This window comes from Polypterus senegalus, chromosome 16, assembly GCF_016835505.1.
Source record: "Polypterus senegalus isolate Bchr_013 chromosome 16, ASM1683550v1, whole genome shotgun sequence".
NCBI classification, from domain to species: Eukaryota; Metazoa; Chordata; class Cladistia; order Polypteriformes; family Polypteridae; genus Polypterus; species Polypterus senegalus.
In genome coordinates, this window is record NC_053169.1 from 42,790,116 (window position 1) to 42,805,148 (window position 15,033).

The following is a 15,033-nucleotide window of genomic DNA, read 5'->3' on the forward strand; positions in this document are numbered from 1 at the left end:
GAAACTATACTTTGGTGTTTTGGACTGTGATTGTGATCACCTGTCTATTAAGGTACTGTGATTAGTAAAAGTGATAATATTTGGATCTGAGTCTGTGTTGGGTGTGATTGTGTCTGGGGTTTGAGTTATATACACTAGTCATGTCTGGTCTTTGGGACAAATAACCCTAAGACACCCTAGCAGTTTTTTTATATTTGTGAAGTTGGAGAGGCACCACCTAACTCTTAAGAATTACCCAGTGCAGAGGACATGGACCCACCTGTGCTTGCTGCCCCTCTGGCTTTCATAAGAACACACTGGCAATACCATATCTTAGCCATATCACTGGCATATGAATCCTATTAATCTTTGTCTCGAGAAAATACCTCCAGATAGACAATATTTTTAGTGAAAAAAAAATCAAGTCCTGCCCTCCATACCTGAGATGTTTCACCGCGTTTGCTTTGTATCTCTTCATCTGTGTCATTAGCATGGCATTGCTGTTGCGTGATGGCGTTTGCTGCACACAGGTCTTTTGTAGTGAGAAGTGAGATGCACGCAAGCAGTGAAAAAGTTTAAAAATGCATGCATACGCCATCTAGTGGCTGTGGTTGAGTGTGTGCAGAGCAGACTGCACCGTACACACACAGGTCTTTCGTTTATAGACTGTTTGTCGAATAATATTATTACCAGCTGTGTTATTCGACTTCGTCTGAGAAATTTCCAAAGACAATGGGCCAGGATTATAGTGCCAAGGGTTAATTACATGTATTAGAAGAACTATATAAGTAACTGAGTGTTTTTCTGTATACAGTTTTTTTGTTTTGTTTTTGTTTTTCCAAAGGAGATAATATAGTGTATTATTACTTTTGAACATGCTACATACAACTGAAGTTTCCTGCTGTAGATCAGTTCCTGCTTTTCTTATTGACTTGACTTTTCTTGATGGGCACTGCAAAGCAAAATTTTAGAGGAAACTGTATTTTTTTGAATTCAACCAATAACAGAATTCACTTTTGTGTACCAAGGGCTCCAGTGTTTTCTTATTTGTGAATTAGAGTGCAGCAGCACATTTTGATCTGATTTTGAAGGGGACATCCCAGTTCTCCACAATACTGAATTTATATTACCACCAAATAGCCCCTCCCAACCTTTTGTTTTTAAAGTTTACTCATAAAGAGTGTCTGGCAATCCAATCTAGCTTGAGTTTGTATGTATATTACTGCATTGCAAGGAGGAAGAAGAAGCCAGCAAAATAGTGAGTACTGTGTGTACCTAAGGAGGCCACTTGCTTACTGCGTCTTCTTTGAGTTTCGCCTACCTCTTCTTTGTCCATATTCCAGCAGCTCATCACCTCATGTCTTTTCCTATGTAGGGCAGCTGCCATTTTTCACTCGCCGCCATTTCCATCTCTCTGCACGATTACAGCATCAGGTTGCTCAGTTTCGCTCTTCGGGTTGTGGCAACCCATTTCTCTGCATGATCACCGTTGAAGCAGAAAAGAACACAATGCCTAAAAATAACCCACTTGCTAAAGCTTTATTACTGGCAAATACTGAGAAATAAAAAACATGTGATGGCTAATTTTCTTTTTTCCATTTTCTTGTCACTGTAAGACAGGAAACAAACACAAAAAGGTTTGGGGTATGTTTGTGACCATGTATAATGAAAAGGAATGAAAAGACAAAAGATGTTTTCACAAAGATAACAATGAAATCTTTTCAGACTGGAGTCCAATACAGAACTGAATCAAAGATGGTCAAACTCCTAGTTATACGGGTTCCAGGCAGGAAAGGGAGAGTCCAGGAAGGCAGACAACAGAAAATGTCAGTGCTGGAATAATTGCAAATTTTCTGTTCTGCAGAGGGAGGAAGAGAAAAAACCTTATCACATAGCGGCAACCCCTGGTTCAGCAAGTAACTACCATCACTATAGCGCTTCCCAAGTGCATATGCGTGATAATAACCTAATATCAATCAAACCCGTCAAGACATTTTTGAGATTTTGGAGTATTTAGTTTTTCTATTGCAAGGCAGTTTACCCCTAAATATTGATATATATATATCGAAATGTCCTTTCTTAGTGGATACCTATTGACTTACACGTATCACCCTACCGAATTTCAACTTTTTTACTAATCGGAAAAGAGTATGTTTGTTGATGAGTGAGTGAATGAGTGAGTCAGTTAACTTTGTATTATATATACTGATTTGTAACAAGAGAGCTTGTGCAGCTTTTCTTAGGGAATGGGCGAGTATTTTTATTAAGAGCAGACCATCTATTTAACAGTGCTTGGGCTGAGACGATTTCTTTTTTTACTTACAACCTCTCCTTCCTTGGAGCATACCATCCCAGAAGGTAGGTTCAGCCGTCCCCGTACAGCATGAGGGAAGGTCTGCTGAACACGGCTGTGACTCACAAGATCAGCTTCAAGTCAGCAGCCCTCCGACAGTAGGTGCGGTGCAGGAGGCTGCGCACGCGGCGAGGGGGGAGTCCGTGAGGACGCTGGTTGGACATGGGCAGCTAAGTGCCCCGGGTCCTAGCGCCCTCTGCCCCGAGTCGGCCGCGGCCTCGCGCCACTCTGTAGGGACGCAGACGGGACGGAGTACCTTTCTTTTTCATAAGGGGACATAGACCGTCAGGGCGTCCCAGAGAGACAGGAGGAATTGGAGGCTGAGTGCTGGTTCCTCCGATAGGTTGGGACGCGATGCTGGGTGCACGTGTCCGGGTGCTGGCCACCCACTGCGGAGGCAGAGGGAATCCCTGAGGCCGGTGGAGAGGAATAGAGTGCAGGCGGTGCCGGCGGTTCCAACACCAGGAGGGACATGGAACACGCGGAGAGGGTGCTGAACAGGCAAGTGCCGGATGGAGGGGGGAACGCTGCCAGTGTGTGGCACAGGAAGGGTGCCCAGGCAGCGGTTCTGCCCCTGTGTTTTGCTTTGTTACAGGGACGGACCGCGGACAAGCAGTAGGACCCACTTCATCGGGGACCTGCCCTCAGGAGTCGGACCGTCTGTCAAAAGATCTCTCCGCTGGTGTGTGGGTGCTACCACGGCTGGAGAAGGCTGCAAGGGAGCGAGTGGCTCCGAACAAAGGGGCGCGGAGGCCTCAGAGGGGGTCCCGGGGTGCCGGTAAGAGGGGCAGGCACAGGAGGGCACCAAGTGGTGGTACTCAGGCCGCGTCTCCGTCCCTATTCCTGTTTGGAGAGCAGGACCGGACCGCGGCTGTCCTGGAGTAGGACCCGCTTTGGGGGTATGCTGCCCTCGCGGGACATGTCACTCTTCCCGAGTGGTCTTCGCTGGCTGTGGGGCACTGTCAGGGATGCCAGGGGCAACGACCCGGCCGGGACACCGTAAGGGACCGGATGTGGGTCTGTGCCCAACCTGGATCACGTGGGGGCTGCCGCCCTGGTTGCTTTGGGGGCCACGGGTTGAGGGTATGGAAGCCCCACCCTGCAGGGGCCCGTGGTCACCACCAGGAGGCGCCCCAATGCCTTGGGGACCTGTTACCTTAGCACTTCTGCCACTCCTGGAAGTGCTGGGGGGAAGATTTAAAAGGACGCCCGGGGGAGTGTCGGGAACACCTGGAGCTCATCCGGGACATGGATAAAAGGGGCCGTCTCCCTTCATTCAAGGCTGGAGTCGGGTGGAAGAAGGACGAGGCACTTGTAGGAGTTGTGTGGAGGCGGCCCGGAGAAGAAGGCATTGAGTGGCCAGGACTGTGTGTTGGGGTTTGTGTTGTGCACGGACTGTGTCTGAGTGACATATTAACTTGTATATAGTTGTGAAAATAAACGTGTGGTGGTGATAAAAACATGTGTATATATGTCTGTGTCCGGCCGGGTATATATATATATATATATATATATATATATATATATATATATATATATATATATATATATATATATATATATATATATATATATATATATGTATATATTAACTGGAACAGATAAGGGAAAATGGCAAAGTGTCTTCTGATACCTAAATTCAGCAAAACAACTGAAATGTTTTGGAACAGCGTAACATAATGAATCCCCAGTCAGTGCCATCACAGGACTGTCATGCTGAGTTTAAAAACACTAAGCTTCATATGAAGTGAAGAGCTTTAACATCAGCATTTCAAATCTGACATTTTTTGCTTTTTTACGATTTTGTATGACTAAATTATGCACTTTTCCCTTGCAGCAAAAACTATTTACAGTATATGGTTTTAAGTAGATATTCAGTTCTGCCACTGGTTAAATCAGATAAAACTACAGTGACGTTTTTAGTCTTAGCTTCTTTTTACTTTGGACCGTGAGACCTAAACAAGTTCAAGAATGATGAGCCGGGCCGCATTGGACGTAAAAGAGTTCTTTTATGTTGTTAATCGGCACGGTACCCCATTGCCCAATTTATTCAGTCAGTTTCTGATTTTTTTTTTGATGTACAACATTTTATGATTTATTTTTGTATATAATGTATGTTTGGGTGCATTGTGCATATTTACAATCTTTTATGATATTATAAACTTAAATAATTTCTTCAGATAAATTTTTCTAACAGTTTTTAAAGTCAGTTTTGAACATGGAGATTTAGAAAGTAAAATTGGATTAGATTAAATAAATTTCATTAATCCCATGGTGAAATTCATAAACATACAGAAGCAGAAACATAAAAAAAACAAGAATACGGACTCACAGGACAAATAAAATCAATCAATCAATCAATAAAATTAAACTTAACAGGTACATCAGGTGGAAGCATTGAATTGCCTGACAGGATAGCAATGGTCCAAAAAGGCCCACAGAGAAGTTTGTTAGCACACTGTGGTGGGATGAGCCAGTGGCTAAAATGTGCTCCAAGAGGGGATCAAGGGAATTTTTCATAATGGCATCCAGTTTTGGTATCATCCTCTTTTCGAAAACAGCTTCCAGTATGTCCAGGCTTTGCCCTGTGATGGAGCAGGCTTTCCAGATATGTTTGTTCAGGCATTGTGCTTCTTTTGAACTCATTGCTTCCCAGGAGACTGCAGTATAAAACACCACACTGGCCACTATGAACTGGTAGAACATTTTCATCAGCTTGCTGCACACATCACAAGACTGGAGTCTCCTGTCTGCTGTGGTCCATCTTGCATGGCACTACTGTTTTGTTGGACCAGTCCAGTTTGTTGTTTATGTGAACCGACAGGTATTTGTGGCTCTGCACCACTTCAACATCCTTCACCTGAATGGTGACTGGTGCCAGAGGCTTCTTGGCATGATAGAAACCCAGCACCAGCTCCTTTGTCTTGCTGTTGTTGAGTTGCAAGTGGTTCTCCCTACACCACAAGATGAAGACCTCCACAACCTTACAGCCCTACACAATCAACAATGTGCCTGTGTCTATTAATAATGTGGCTTATGACGGATGAGTTATCTAAAAATGTCTGTAGGTGGCCAGCATTGGTATTGTGCTGGAAGTCTGTTGTGTAGAGGGCTAAACAAGAAGGGACACAGGACAGTTTCCCTGAGGTTTCTCGTTCCACTTTCATTTTGTAGACTTGTAGTCAAGATGCTGTTGCTTATTGCCGGGTGTGTGACCTAGGAAATTACACCATGGAAAGTCACGCACATGACAGAATCTTAAATGGCCTTGCATACATCATATTATTCTACTATCTGGATAGTGAAAACTCTTTTTTTTTAAAGTACTGTTGCAGAAAGCCTGCTGTATTTCTCTCATTTATTGTGTGTTCTTGACATTGAATCTCCAAAGAATTCATTCAGGATCACACATTCAGTGTCAGTGTGGATGTTTGTGAATGTTTTGTTTTGTTTTCCTCAGGACTGTTGTCCTGCCTGGCATCAAATGATAGTTAGGGTCTTGGGTTAGACCCCATCTCCATGTAACCCAGTACCAGAATTTGATGTCTCATTCAGTGAATGGTTCCACCAGAATCCCGTTCTCATAGGTGTTACAACCACTTAGATCTGTGAAATAAAAAACACCAGTATAGGACAGGTCATTCTACTAGATTGGGTGGCAAGGATAATAATTTAAGGATGAGAAACAAGACTGAGGTCAGAAATTGAAGAAAAAAAAACTGAAACAATGAAAATTTGTTAATCAAAATCAGTGGAAGAAAAACAAATTTGGATTTACTTAAAAATCCAAAGTTCCTTAAATTCAGTAATTTGACTGTTTTTTAAAAAATAATGCCAAATTGAGCCTTCCATTTCATAAAGGAGATATAAATGTCTATTTTAACTAATATTCCTACCGTGACTTTACACTGTGCCTTATGTAGGCACACACACACCTGGCAATGGTAGCCTCAATTCCTGCAACCACTCATACGGTTTTCAGATTACAAAACCAGCAACATTACAGACACATAATGCAGTGTTTAGTCTAATTTACAGGTGTTTTTGTTTATTTTGGGGTTTGGGATGTAACCAGTAGGGGAGCCACTGAGTCCCAAACTCCAAACACGATCGGACCCAACACAGTTCTTGGTTCAAATTAAGGCTTTTTTTTCTTTATTTCTCACAGTAACTTAACTGATATACGATGCCCAAATACCCTAACTAAGTTTAAACAAGCAATCCTTTCCCACTCCTTTCACTCCTCCAGGTGAGCTTTGCCCGCTGCCTCCCATCTCTGACTCATAAATTAAATGTGAGGCGGTCCCTTTAATACAACAGTGCCAGTGCCAGGCCATAACCCATAGGAAGCACTTCTGGGTCAGGCTTAAGCTCCCTAAAGTAGGGATTACTCCACTCAACAGTGCCTCCAGGTGGCACCTAGGGACTTTGACAGAACTGTTCTTTCAGTCTACAGGTCCCATGATTCCCCGCGGGGGTCCAGAATGGGATCTGGTTTGAGAACCTCTGCAACCTCCTTTGTTGGAGGATAAACTGTCCCTGTTCATCTACTTTAATGTGAATGGTCCAAATGGGATTGGATGCACTCGCTATCTAAGCTGGCATGCTACTTGCATTGCTTTGTCCATCAATTGTGCTCTTCCAGCTAGGTAAGGGATTTCCCTCCATTCCAGTCAGAATGTCAGTCCATCCACCCCAGAATTTACAGGACACATAAGGAATCCATTTCTGAAGTAATTTTAATGAGATAAAAGTTTAGTTTTGTTACTGTGGTATTTATTTTTTTGTTTTCTTTATGTAAAAGCTGGTTAGTTGATGATATGACTGTGAATGTCATGCTATTGCCATCGCAGGAAGTGAATCAGTGAATGCAAAACCCTTTATTATTCTTGGCGACAGCGATATCCCTACTCTAGTGGTAAGAGTTGTGCTCTGGTTACAATCTCTTTTTTGCATATGACTGTCATTTTCTTCTTCCAGTCCAAATATAAGTAAAAAAAACTAGTTGTTCCAAAACTTCAGCAGCTTTATACCTTTTTAGCAAAGGGCATAATTACGAACTGTCTAATTATAGCACTATTTTCTAAGGTGTTGCCACCAAAAAAAAATCCATAGCTATCCAGTAGATGGCAGCAAAGCTGGCTGTCTTTATAATGGTTGAATACTGAGATATGAATTCTCTTGTATGTCACCTCTTGACTGGTTCAATCTGATACGAGTCTAATGTGGTTGGCCTGGTTATTCTCTTATATTGTTAGTTCTTTCTTTTAGTTAGTAAAATTCATTTAAAAAGTCATCACTGGACCAGCAGTGCAAACACTCTATTAATTTTTATAACAGACAAAGATGAATCCAATAGCTTAAACAAACTTATACAGCTTTCCTTTTTTTGCAAAAGTACATTGGAACACAACAAGCCGTCACACCGTGCTGCATGTTAGCATTTAAAGGTAAACACAGAAACCTACAGTAACTTTTTTCCATTACTTGATGGAAATATAAAATAAAAAATACTAGGACGTTCCCATAGGAACGAACAATCAAAAAAGAGACCTCCATAATATCTTTTTGGTTTCTTCTAGGTAACAATAAGATGAGAAAGAAATTAAAGGGGACATTTTCTTTTGTCTCATGCTTCTCAGATTTTTCTCATGAGAAAAAATACTCTGGTAGTCTCACGAGTGTCTTCTCTCAAGTTTCAGAGGAAATCTCAGCAAAGTTTATGCAGTGGGCTCAGATTCTTGACATTTTTTTTGGCAATTTGAAGATATTTGCATTGTGTGCTCAGTAATATATGGTAAATGCATGGTCAGTTGTTTACGGTAATAAAACACTTTACTCTGATTACAAAACTGGAGTCCTTGCTTCTGAATAATACTATTAGTTGCTCTGATTTATATTGCTGTGCTCCAATTAGATCAGGGGTCCTCAACTTTGGTCCTGGAGGGCCCCAGTGGCTGCAGGTTTTCATTCTAACCCTTTTCTTACTTAGTGAACTGGTTTTGCTCCTAATTAACTTCTTTTGAATGAATTTTAACTAACTTGCTCTTGAAGACTCAGACCCTTTAATTGTTTCTTTTTCTTTAATAGGCAGCCAAACTATAATAAGATACAAAATGAACCAAAACAAGACCAGCAAACAGTGTCCAACATACAATATCTGAAAATAAAGAGAGATGAAGGTCTCAGGAATGTTGATCTGCTCGGATCCTCAAAACATTTGAACAGTGCTGCTCTTAGAAAAGCGAAAATCAACAATTTCAGAAATGTCTGCTATTGCACAATGACAGCAGCAACAAGCTATGGAATTCAAGAACGGGTTTAATTAACAACAACAACTGGCACCTAATTAAGCAACTGGTTGGAGTGAAATTGGTTGGAATCTGAGGCCCTGACTTAGTTGGCCTTCTGTTGGCTCATTCACTTCCCAGTTCATTTCTGTTTGAGTGTGAAAGAAATGAAGCAGTTCAGAGGAACAACAAAGAAATTCAGGGTAAGAAATCTTAAAGAAAAAGACAATTAAAGTGAAAGGAAAAGGAGTTAATTAGCAGTAAAAACTGGTCACTAGTTAAGAAAAGGGTTAGAATAAAAACCTACAGCCACTGTGGCCCTCCAGGACTGGAGTTGAGAACCCCTGAAATAGATCATATTCATTCTAGAGGAAAAGGCAGGCAGGGTGGCCTAGTGGTTGAGATTTTTGACTTTGATTCAAATCCCACTTCTGACACCATATGACCATGAGCAAATCACTATATCTGTCTGTGCTGCAATTAGAAAAACAAAAGAAATAGAACCAATCATATCTGAAATGTTGTAAGTCACATTGGATAAAGACATCAGTCCAATAATAAGTAAAAATATGCAGTCTTGAAAGAGATTAAAACAAGACTAGAAAGAGATCTTACAGAATAAAACATTCTTGTCAAATCAGTTGTTTTCAATTTTGACTCCTTTTACCTGAGTTGTCTCATGTCTTTTCAGTGCCTAAGGGTGTACTCTTACACGTTTATCCCATATTGTGCCTGAGCATGATTGTCCCACCTCCCTACTCACTTTACACACCATGACTTTGTGTAAAGCCAAAATAATATCCGAACATGGAGTAACAGCATGCATGCCAAAATGATTTTCTTTATTTTGTGTTTTTTTGGAATCACGTAGGGTAGGATAATGCTCTACTCTTTCACAGATTTGCTGAGTGTGCAGCACAGCGTTTTGCTGTTAATCATGCTGTACGTATGAAAAGATATTTATGGAGACAAATGATGCTAAGGGAGGAAGTTGCAGCTTTTCTTGCCAATAACAATTCACGTTCACCTGTAAGGTGAGAATAACAACCAGTTTTTAACACAAATGGTGTTGAATGACATGACATTGTATCATTGACGCCATGTCTGTGTTCCGTGCTCAGGCACGCTTAGCCATCACACTGTTCCTAAATCCTTTTGAACTGTTCCCGGGCCTACATTTCCCAAGCAGGCCAGGGCACAGTATGGTTGGCCCAGAACGGAGCGACCACATATGTCAAATGAACTAGACTTTGGGTGGAAGAGGATTTACATGCAGACAGACCTGCTCAGGCACGGAACAAATTGCTAGTGTGAGTACACCCTTAAGCTGTTTCTCTTAAGGAATTTTAGGAGAAACATCTGTGAAAAAGTTGATTCTTTAATGAAACAGTAATGAGAATCTCTTTTAAGACTCATGAGCTGTCAAAGATCAACCTTTGAGCAGTAAAATTTTCCTATGAGTTATTTTGTGGTAATTGGCTTTAGTCTTAAAAATGATTTCTAGTACTTTCCTGGCACATACATAAGTAATTATTAGTTATCATTCAAGTTATATTTTTTACATTATCTTTCACAGGGAACAGTTTCACCAGATTCTTCACTGAATAATTTCTAAGCTTCCAAATAGCTAATATGTCTCTACCATGTCCAGGGCCTCACTACTGTCACTTTGTCTCCTAATATCCTGTTCCTAATTCAAGTTTCTTCCTATCAGGTATGTGTCCTTGACATTGTGGCTTTCACACATACTAGTTGCAGGTGCGTTTTAAGAGGAGCCTTGGGAAGTCATGTTCAGAGAGTACTGGCTTTGTGCCCCGAATGTTATGATCATAATTGTAAGATTTACAATCGTCTGTTTGCAGAAGAAGCAATGGCTAGGCTTTCATTTACAAGATATTTATTTACCATTTGTGTAGAGCAGCACACATAAATGCATAAACAGAAACAAAAAGGAGCAAATTAATGGTAAATGGCACATCCTTACATCTATTTACAAGGTTTCTTCCTTTATAGCTCTCCTTAAACATGTTGCCATGTTTATTTAATAAATTTACCATGACAGACTCAGATCCCATAGGCTGCATGCATGCATTGTTAAGTTTTCCTTTTCTCCGAAGTTGTAAAACCTTCTTAGTGTGTTGATCTCAGTCAGTGTGACCTTTACATATCATTTACTAATGTGTATCGTTGGTGTTTTTGAGCAATCAGAGCACTGATGGGGATTATAATTAATTCTGAAAACTTTTGCTTTGGTAACCACTCTGAAAACAACAGCTGTGACCATAAAGCATATATGGTTTTAATGGTTTTAGTGATGTACTGTACAGACACCGCTATCCCGCCTTGACATTACTTAATGTGCATCTTCTATAAAAAACATTTGGAAACAATACTTTATTTCACATTTGTGGATCATATGGCAACAAACATGCAGAGCCAAAACATAAATTGATGTTGACTTGCCCAGGGCAGTAAGTGGGATTCCAGGGTCTAGAAGCAGAAAGGTTCTTTGAGGACTCTTGTTTACAATTGTCTAGCAGATTCATTAACCTGTTTTTCTCCGTTTCATGTATTAATTAGATAACCACACATGAAGCCACACTTTTTTTTTATTTCTGGTGTTTATTAGTTTGTAGTTCATTAGTGGTAGACCACTTGGACCCACTGCAGTTTGCCTATCGGACAAAGACTGGAGTAGAGGATGCAATTATCTTTTTGTGATAGAATGTAGATAAAAGAACACTAGCTAATTTACTCCTGTGTCTGCTGTAGCTTCTTTACATTTTGACCTACATATAATAATATCTAATGTTTATTTAAAGTTTATTTAGTATTTCCTCACTCGTGCTGTTCCAAAATGTAAGCTATGGTGTGATGTATACATTTTGGAAAAGCTGACTTAACTCAACATTCAGGACAAGCATCTGCTTTTCTCTGGTCCATAGTGCACAAAGTAACTCATAGTACATTGTTGTGCAATAAGACCATACTGTTTTAATGTAACGTTATGCTTTGTACATATATGAGGATTGCTAGCACCAACTTCGAGCATATCCTGACTGAGAAGTTAATTAGATTCCTTCAGAAGATGCCTGAGGTGCTCTCTGTTAATTAAATTTTAAACATGTCCTCATTACCTAGCCTACAGTGAATTCTTTTTGCACATAGTCATCCTTATCATCAAATGTTCTGTCTTTAAACACATCTGAGACCCAGTTCTTCACTTTGCTCTGTGTTCATTCACTCTTTTTATCTACCCATATCTAAAATTTTTACATTCATAGTCATTATTTTCCTTCAACTTGATCTGTCCTCAATGACTTCCTTAATCATGTCATTAGATCATTCCACGTTGTATGGTATTAAATTATTTGTAAGTATGCTGACCTTTTATAAATAATGGAGCACAGAACGTTAAAGGCTACAACATACATAATAATGCAAAAATAACAATGATAATAATAATAATAAAATCCTCAAACTGGCATAGCATTGGAGATGGCATAATAAATTTAAATGATCAACATGGCAGCAGGACTGTAACTATAAGCTTTGAATGCATTGCTAAGGACTGATATAATTCAAAGTGTAAGCATCTCCAAATGGGCTTACATTACTGTAAAAATTGCATTATAACTCTATCAATATCATCCTCTTCTGTTCACTGCCATCCATGGCCTCATTGATTACACTCTTTATATTCTCTACTGGCACTCTGAAAGCATTCTTCATAGTCTGTCTCTTGTTGGAAAAACTTTCTGATGCTGTGCAGTGATTGGAGAGTGATATTGCTTTCTTTGCATATGTTGGCAATGATAAAAGGAATCATTGGTAAATGTTGAACAATAATCATTATACTTCAAGTTAATTTAATTTTGTGATTATTTTAGGGTAATCAGTTTATTTTGGAAACCCACATTTATGTTTTATGTTGCTGGATGGTGAGACTATGATTATGATGTCACCATCACTGTAAGCTACTTGTTAGGCTTGTGGGTTAAACCTTTTTGAACTTTTGTTTACACTGTGACACAGATTCAATCTTTTTAAAGAAATGTAAAATACAGCAAAATTAAAGCATGCCAATGCAGCCCAATGTTTTCTGAAATGTCATGCCTCTAGCACACTTTTTTGAGAGCAACATTGCCATAAGTAATTACCTGTAAGAATATATTCTACTATAGCATTTGGTAATGGAAACATTTTATTAGTTATACAATAATAAAAAGTACTATTTCTAGTCTGACTCCACTTAACAAGTGCTTGGTTTCCCAATAGCTTTACGAAAGATGCAACAAAGTGCATCAGCACAATATAAGTATAAGCTGTCTTTAATTCATGTTCAGTGTTCAGAAAGACAAGCCACAGATAGTCAATGGAAGCTTTAGTTTCAGGTAACCTCACTAGAGGATTATATTTTTATTGAAAAGCCTTGTCAGAAGGCTTAGAAAAAGCAGCACGTTTAGGAGCCATCGTGGGGCTTAGATAAAAGTGAGCATTAGTGTTAAAATTATAACTTCATCTAAGGACTCTCCCACATTATCACTTGCCATTTCATCTTTGATGTTCCTCTGATAAACAATGTCAGAAGGTTAACACCAAATCAGTGTTTTTAGATTTGTGATACAGTGAACCCTCGTTTATCACGGTTAATCCGTTCCAGACTCTACCGTGATAAATGAATTTTCACGAAGTTGGATTCTTTATTTATAAATCGAATATTTTCGCAGTTAGAGTATAGAAAACCTGTTTACGACCTTCTAAATATGTTTTTTAACATTATTAGAGCCCTCTAGACATGAAATAACACCCTTTAGTCACCATTACACTCTTATTACCCAATATATTAGACAAAATAAGAGAAAATAAGACATATTAGACGTTACAAATATCATATTATTACTAGGCTCACCCGCCTTTTAAGGTGACCGACTTTTATCCTCAATTTGTGTGCGCTCTATGTGTACATCAGGCATGTAAGTGTCGGTAATGAGAACATCAAAGTGCCCATTCATTAACATCTCCAGAAAACCTACGTTTTTTTATCCCCTCGAGTGCCTGTCCAAAGTCGTACAATGTCAGCCCGAATCTGTACCGCTAAAGACAGAGTTTCATGCACTAAATAAGCTATAAATGAGAACCATCTCCCCTGATATTTACTACGCGGTGAGGCATTTGTACTCCATCAACATTAATTATTTCCAGAGACATAATTCTGTCTATTTTTTCAGCGCATCACATACAAAAGCAAGGGAACGATGGGAGCACCAGAACTCTGCTCACATCATGTCGCTTCGTACCGCTAGCCGCAAGTAGTAAGTCTGTGATAAGCGGAATACCACTACGCTTTGCACTCACAGGACGGAAAGACAATCCCGACCACTTTTATATAGTAGATTATTGTACTGTACATTTAATTACACACACACACAGTTCTTACACACAACCACTAACCTATGAAGGCACGACCTCAGAGGAGAGTCTTCAGGTGGTGCAGTATCTTCAGCAGGTGCGCCGTTAACTTCTTCCGCTGAAGGAGTACTAGGAGTAGGCAGTGGGTGCCTGGGTGTGCGGCTGAAGAACATCTTGATAGACAGTTGCTGGCGCTGTCTTTTCATATGCGTGAGGAGGCTTTTGTAGGGTATTGCCACCTTCTCCTGGATAGTAAGCATCTTCCTCCGGCGCTTAGTTTTATTGTCAGAAGGCTTAGAAAAAGCAGCACGTTTAGGAGCCATCGTGGGGCTTAGATAAAAGTTCTCAAAGCGCATGCGTAGTGACGTAAGCGTGTATGAGAAACAATCACGATAGAGTGAAGCTGTGAAAGTCAAAGCATGATATAGCGTGGGATCACTGTATAGATCCCAATGGTTTTCTTTCATTGTTGTACTTTCAATAATCAAACTGGGCATCAAAAAATGATCAAGATTCTCTTAGAAAGGTATTCAAGTGTCTACAGCAAGGACTGCCAACACCAACCATTGCATTTTCAAACTCTTCGTCTTTCCTTCCAATTAAAGTAATAATAAAGGAAATTACAGCTTCATGTCTACTAAATTTACCTGAGCTGTAAATCAGGTCTGGGCTTCAAATAAGAAATAATTCTTTCATTCTTTCTTTAGTTATCTGCCATAGGGCAGGTCTTTTGATCGCTACTTCTTCCGTTGAATTCTGTCTGCTCTTCTTTTCATTCTTGGATTAATTTACCATTTTTCAGAAAAATATAACATGTTCTGCATTGTCCTTCCTGTTGATTTCTTTCCTTCCAGTTTGCTCCCCAGCACTATTTTCAACATGTCCCATACAGCTTTGTTTTCCTCTTCTCACTGTCTCCAAAACACCCCTTTCTTTATCACTCTTTTACAGCATTTTTTCATTAAATACAGTAATTCCTCATCGTCTATGTCTCTGCTC